Consider the following 7500-nt stretch of genomic DNA (forward strand, 5'->3'; position numbering starts at 1 on the left):
TGTTGACTTCGCAAGTCAGCAGTACTTACATCAATGTGACAAGTAACAGAAACGATCGATCAATTATTGGCGATCACTCAAAAGGACAACATGGAAATGAGCCAGAGAAAATAGAAAGGAACTTTAAGTCTTTAATGACAAAGTGTGCAAACAAGTTTGACTGCCTGATCTTTGAGAATACTGTATTCTATATTGATAATTAACATAAAACTAAACAAACACAAATCTGAATGACTATCTGTACAAAGCTCATTGTTTAGTTCTCCCAATCATTCTCATCTCCTTTGCTTTTCTTAACCTTTATCTCTATAATTACTTTTTTTTTTTTTTTTTGTACTCTATGGCATTTAAATGTCAAATTTTATTTGCAAGTTAAGGAGGAAACAATGTTAAGAGTTTTCTCATTCCCTTCACTCTCTCACCTTTCACTCTTTATTGTTGTATTCTTAACCTTACTGACACTGGATTGAAGCAAAATAAAATTTCAGCAGTCGGTTGTAAAACGCAGATTGCAAACCTGGGGTAAAATGCAGGCTAGGGGTAAAATTCAGATTGCAGACCACAGGTAAAATGCAGACTTGAGAGAAACACTTGCAAGAAGACCCCCTATTTTGGAAAAACACCCACCTTTTTAATGGCTGAATTGACACAAGGTGATTAACAAATTAGCTAATAACTGATAACATTGTTAACACATGTTGACTTCCGTCAAAACAAACCGAGGCACCAAGGAGACGCTGAGAGATCGCTGAAGAATTTCTCAGTGCAATTTTAACTGTTACATTTGCAACGGCAGCTTCTCAGCCGGCTAAGACTGGTTAAATATGTTTCTTCTAAGAATTTGTTTAAACCATCAATAACAAAAGCAACTTATGGACAAATTCTAGCTGATACTTGCAGAGAGGTTGGAAAAGAAGTTGTCAAACACAAAGCCAATTTTCAGAATGTGTAAGCAATCCATGCACTTGTAAAATACGAAATTTAGGAACATAACTCGTACAGAGTTCGATGGGTAGTAAGGACGCTAAATGCAAAACTCCACCAAAGCTGAATGAAACCATTCAAGAGGTTTTTAGTAGCGATTTTTAAACTAGCGGTCATTTTAGAGCGGCTTGCTGGCTATTTCTTGGTGCAGGGTGGTTGACGAAATGAATCGTAATAAAATTGTGACCGTCCAGATGAAAAGGATGCTTAGACCATTTCTTCCCAAACGCGTTTCAAAACAGTGTTTCAAACAAATTTAAACGCGTTTCAAACAGTTTCAAACATGTTTGAAATGCGTTTCAAAGAACAGCGTTTCATCGCGTTTCAAAAACAAGTGGCACATTTCATTGCGTTTGAAACAGAAGAATTAACATGTGCATAATTATATTATCAGTCGGTTCTTCTGCGCCACTACATTATTTACGTTGTACTCAGCGGTTGTTAGCGGCTGCGCAGGCTTGTCTGTAGGTCTGTTCCTTCCTCCTCTGCGATCGTTGTAGCCACCCTCATGAGAATTTAGTTCACCTTTTATATGAATGCCCCAGTATTCAAATTTTTTGGCAAAGGGTAATTAGCTGGTGGAAAGAAAAGAGATCGGAAAATGTCACCTTAAGTACTTCGGATATTTTGTACGGCTATAAGCCTGAATCAAATATTTTTCAAGCCCTCAATCATTATGTTATTATTGCAAAGTACCACATCTTTCTTTCATGGTTAAGATAAAACCTCTCCCAGTTTTGAAATTTTCTGTGTTTTACTTAATGAAAAGATTCTTTGTGAACGTACAATTGCTTTTAAAAACAACACATTGGGAAAATTCAGAGCAAAATGGGGAACACTATGTGCATGAGCTGTGCCAAATATCTTTGTCCCAGGGGATGTGCCACTCCTACTCTTATGTTTCTATTTGTAAAATAATTGTAGGGTATGTGTTAATATTGTAAGTTAAATAAGTAATTGTATTGTTTTGGAGAGTAAATTATGTAAATTGTAGTATTGTGAGCTGCATTTATAATTGCATCGTTTTGTTAAGTAGTGCAAGTAGCTTAAGTAGTTATCTCTGTTGTAACTTGTAGTTGTATTATTGTTGTAAATTTGGTTAGGAAATGTACAAAAAAAAAAAAAAAAAAAATGTCTGTTCCTCGTGCTCGAGTTTACTTCTAGTTGTCGTTTATTAAACCTTCGAGTTAACGCAGTGTTTTCTCTTTATTGGCGTGGTGGCAGCGCTTAACTCACGCCTCTACTTCCCTAACACAAGTGTGGACTTTGGATCCTGTGACATTGTGAACTTTCCAGCATGGCCGCCTCGCCTCGAGCACCCAAACAGTGGCAGTTAACAAAGATCGAGACAATTACTTCGTACGAAAGTTGGCGGCAGAACTTGATCTATGTCCTTTCACTCGACAAAAACTTTGTTCGCTTCCTTGATGCAACCTGGCAGAAACAAACCACCGCCAATCCACTTAGGGGCCTTACCAACGATGGCACTGCGATCCCTGAAGCTCAGCGTCTCACTGCCGCCCAAAAGAACACCCATCTGGACCTACTACTTGGCCAAATAGCCAACTTCTGTCCTGTAATCTCTAGGAATTCCATCGTTAAACACTCAACTTCCCTGAACGACATATGGCAGAAACTACGTCAACATTATGGTTTCCAGTCCTCCGGAGTGCACTTTCTTCACTTGGCTAGCATACACCTACAGCCTGATGAGAGACCTGAGGACCTGTTTCAGCGTCTTATGGCTTTCTTTGAGGATAACCTCCTTTCTGTTCACGGCGGCTTAACACACCATGGAGATCAAGAAACTGCCGAAGACCTCTCCCCCACAATGGAGAACACTGTCGTCTTCCTCTGGCTCCAGTTGATACATCCCAGCTTACCCCTCTTGGTGAAACACAAATACGGTTCTGAACTACGCAATAAGACCCTGGCTTCACTAAAACCTGAGATCTCTCAAGCTCTTGGATCTCTCCTTGATGAGTTGCGTAGCATCGAAGATACCAAAGCCATGCGTATTGGCAGTACCACACCAAGGCGCCTCCCTAATGCTGCTCAAGGCCAACCCCGACGACGCCCCTTCTTGTCTTGCATCCTCTGCAAAACTGCCGGTCGCCCACATACCACTCACAACCTTATGGATTGTCGCTACCTACCTGACCGTGACCGTCGACCATGGGCTCAGTCACGCATGGTGATGGATGACCCTGATGACCTCGGTGCTGAGGAGTGCGAGTCCTTGGATGAGAGCAGTGACCTTGTAGTGCCACCAGTCCAGCGTGAAGAGCCAGCAGCCCTTCGTGTGAGCATTGTCCAATCACCTGTCCTTAACACCTTCTACCACAAACACCCAGTGCAGCTCACCCTGGACACCGGTGCAACTTCCAACATGGTCCGCCCCTCCGCCGCCCAACTTTATAGTTTCCCCATAACCCCAGCCTTCCAAATGGCTCATCAGGCCGATGGAGTTATCCCAATGGATGTCATTGGCGAAGTCCACCGCTCCCTAACCCGCGGACAGTGGACGTTTGACTTAGATGCCCTGGTCGTTCGTCAGCTGGATGTCGATATCCTAGCCGGTAACCCTTTCATGACCCGCAACGGCATTGGTGTTCGCCCTGCCAAACGTCAGATTGAGATAGGTGGCACTGAGATTATCAGCTACAGCTCACCCTCCAGGCATACACGCCAACCAAACATGCAGCGTACCCAATCCTTCCTGCTACGCAACCCAAATCGCACAGTCGTTCTGCCAGGGGAGTTTGTCCAGTTCAGTACCCCTTCCGACGTGGACTCCGACACCCTGTGGGCCCTGGAGCCCCGGCTGGATTGCCCTTCTAACCTCCTCGTGAGCGCCTGGTTGTCCCTCGCTCCGTCTTACACGGCCTATTAATAGCTCTTCACATCCGGTTTAGCCACCTGTCAAAGTACCAAACAAAGCCTCTCTTCAGCCGATACTTCTTCGCTCTAGACGTTGACAAGGCCATCTACCTTGTATCTTCTTCCTGTCACATCTGTGACTCCGTGAAGTCAATCCCTAAACAATTTCAGCCCCAGTCAAGCGTGGAAGCTCCTCGGTCAATTGGCATCTCATTCACTGCTGATGTTGCCCGATGTCACAGACAATTAATCCTCGTACTAAGAGAGACTGTCTCCTTGTGCACTTTAACCACCCTTGTCAAGAGCGAGAAACATGAGGATCTCCGCAATGCCCTCATAGTCTTATGTTCCCAGCTCCGTTCCTTACACAATGGTGTGACAGTCCGTGTTGATCCTGCCCCTGGTTTCTGTGCACTTGCCTCCGACCCAATTCTCCTCTCCCACGGAATTACCTTGGAGATCGGTAGGGTCAAGAATCCAAACAAGAATCCCGTCGCAGAGCGTGCCATTGAGGAGCTTGGTTTAGAGCTCCTCAACTTGTCCCCTGAGGGAGGACCTGTGTCTGACGTCACTCTCGCCCTAGCCACAGCAAACACAAACTCCTGCATCTGGCGTGATGGCCTCTCGGCACGGGAGGTCTGGACTCAACGCGACCAGCTAACTGGCAAACAGCTTCCCATAGTTAACAGACACCTCATCCTTAGTCAGAATTACTCCCGCCAGCAGAATCACCCATCCAGCGCAAAGTCTAAGGCTCGTGGCCGTACCAACCGACCCTCAGCTGCCGTCTCTGTCGGCGACTTAGTTTTCTTGAAAGGTGACCGAGACAAATTAAAAGCCAGTGAGAAATACCTTGTGGTCTGCATTCGTGAGGACCTCTATATCGAGCTCCGGAAGTTCACCACCTCCCAGTTTCGCAGCAAACTCTACTTGGTGCCTATGTCTGAATGTTAGCCAGTGGCTCTGACAGTTTCAGCTCTGTCCCCGCAGGGCCCCATTTGTGGCCTTCTTAAGCCTTCCCCATTTGACTCTGATGATGACGCCGACCCCGTTAGTCTACCTCCAAGACAGTCCACTGTCCCTGCACCTTCTCCAGTGGTTACTCAGACTCCTGCCTCTGAACAACCCATGGATTCGCAACCCGTGCACAATGTTGACCCCGTTCAGGAACTTCCTCCAGTACCTGCAGCCATTGTCCCACCACCCTGCACCCCATCCTCTTCTCTAGACTGCTCGGTTCTTTCGCGTGCCCCACTCGAGTCTGCTGCTGTTGTTCCTCCCATCATCGAAGCACCCCGTTTTGGCAAAATCAAGACTGGGACTTAAAGTAGTGTGCTCGGCTTTTGCGTTCTTTCTAGTAACACTAGTCTGTGCCCTTTCACCTTCCTGTGGTAATTTTATTTTACTCGCTACATTTAGAATGACAAATCTAAGGGACCAGAGACTGCACCCGTTGTGTGTATACCAGTTTAGTTTCGGGTTCGCTTTCAGTGTCGTTTTTCTAGTTCAGCCTCTGTAAGTTTCCATATTTAGTCGTTTACTTTGCACGCATATTCTGTTTACTTCTGTGCCTAGGTGCTACGGAGAGTGCTAGGAGGCAACCACACCACAACGTTATTAATTTTACGTTGTACTCAGCGGTTGTTAGCGGCTGCGCAGGCTTGTCTGTATGTCTGTTCCTCGTGCTCGAGTTTACTTCTAGTTGTCGTTTATTAAACCTTCGAGTTAACGCAGTGTTTCCTTTATATTGGCGCTGCATGAATTGCCTTAGAAGTCTTTGTAAGTTTTGTCAAATATGAATGAATTTCACTTTTTTTCGAAACGTTTCTGAAGCTAAATAATTTCAAGATCTTTGAAATTGAAATGAACGAAAGTATGGGTGTCTGTTCCTTCACTAGGATGCCAGAGGTTTTTTCTCTCTTAGAGCAATGGAATGGCGAGTCGCAAAGCAGCGAGAAAAACCAGTTCGCCGGTTCGTTCTTTCATTTTTCGCCTTTGATCTTTCATCGCCCAAAGATAGCAAAAAACCTCTGGAATTTAGGGAAACCAGAAACCCTGCATTTCAGGAGGATTTGAGCATAGTGGATAACGAGTATATTTTAGTCAAACGCGGGAGAGATATTTCCGATATTTCTGTCACGTCCTTGTCATGCAAACACATAGTTTTCATGAAACGTTTCTGACCACAAGGCTTTAACGATGCTGACAAGATCTTGCTAACTGTAAGAGCTAGGCTTTTTTTCAGTTAAAATAATGCCTTCACCGTTTTTGTGATATTGCTATTTAGAGATAGGCGCTTTGCTTTGGAAGCAGCGTTTACTTTTTGCAGTGAATTGTCACGCGTGTCCCGGCAGACTCTGCAAGATCTCTTCGTGATCTCCGAAATTTGATTGTATTATCTCGGAAGTCTTTCACAAAATGTTGCTTCAAATTGCAGTTTTTTCTAAACATTAATGCGCTCTGTGTCGTTTATATGTTTAAAATGATACTTTTAAGGAAATGGAATTACAAAGTGTACTCTGTTTTAAAATTAAGAGAATTAACGTCCACGAGAATTCAGAATCTCAACAGTCGAACTTGAATTCTTGTTTCAAGTATTTCAAAATATTCCTGTTACCGAGTTTCACTGTGAATTTGGAAAGTGGTTTCAATGGCAGAAGTTACGGAAGTACTATGAGGATTTAAATGTTGCCTTGGATGGAAGGTACTGATTCTCCTGAGGGTAAGCTTTGTAGTCACGCAAACGGCTTCGCAGTTGCTGGTATTTTTCCAGCTGATTTTGTTTCATGCATCACTTCAACATGCACACTTTTACACGCAAAGCAACATTTTATGCATTGAAATGTCAGTGGCAACGCAGACACAAGGCAGACAATGTTTCCACAGCTATGATTCCATGATCAAATTTTCTACACGACTGTTATTTCACAAAACAACCCACAAAGTGTCAAAGCAGTTTACGCGGAATTCTCGCTCCTTACTTTAAACACTACGTCATTATTTCAACAGCAACATATGCTCCTCGGCTTGTTAGAATTTTAATTGTTTTCTGATTAATTCATAAACCGGTAAGCTTCAATAAAACAAAAGGGTTCTTTTAAGAAACAGAATGCATGAAACGGAAAATTACTCTGTGCATTCTCTACTGAAATAATTTGCTGCGACAGCAATAATTATGTTTACTGTTGACAGATGTAGCCTGTGTACAGCCGCCCACTCTCCGAAAAAAAAAATCAGAGAGGAGCGTCTGTGATTTACCGTTGATAATCGTGTTCCATAGACCTTATTCATAAATGGCGGTCACATTTAAAATTCTTGTGTCCACGTGCAAATTAGCCTACCAAGCCTCATTTTAGAGCAAGAATTCTTTTCAATTCACTGTATGGTATCGAGGCTTTGTAGGCTAATTTGAACTTCGACAAAAGACTGCCATTTATGAATATTTATAAGGTCTATACCACGTGATTTTTCCTGGAATGTGTGAAAAACGATTTGATTGGTTTTTACCCATCGATCATTACATCATTGAAACAACGAGTTTTGATCGGCTTTTATTTTTATTTCTCCACATCAACACCGTGAGAACCACAGTGAGAGATTTTACGATGAGTTTGTGTGTACTTTGAGCACGGTACA

General features: G+C 43.4%; 1 protein-coding gene across 1 annotated transcript in view; it reads right to left on the reverse strand.

Annotated features, from left to right (window-relative positions):
- LOC137970251 (formin-like protein 2) overlaps positions 1-7500 on the reverse strand; it is a 94647-nt gene that overhangs the window by 40793 nt on the left and 46354 nt on the right. The gene's annotated exons all lie outside the window — the stretch shown is intronic.

The sequence above is a fragment of the Montipora foliosa genome, chromosome 9, assembly GCF_036669935.1.
Source record: "Montipora foliosa isolate CH-2021 chromosome 9, ASM3666993v2, whole genome shotgun sequence".
Lineage (NCBI taxonomy): Eukaryota > Metazoa > Cnidaria > Anthozoa > Scleractinia > Acroporidae > Montipora > Montipora foliosa.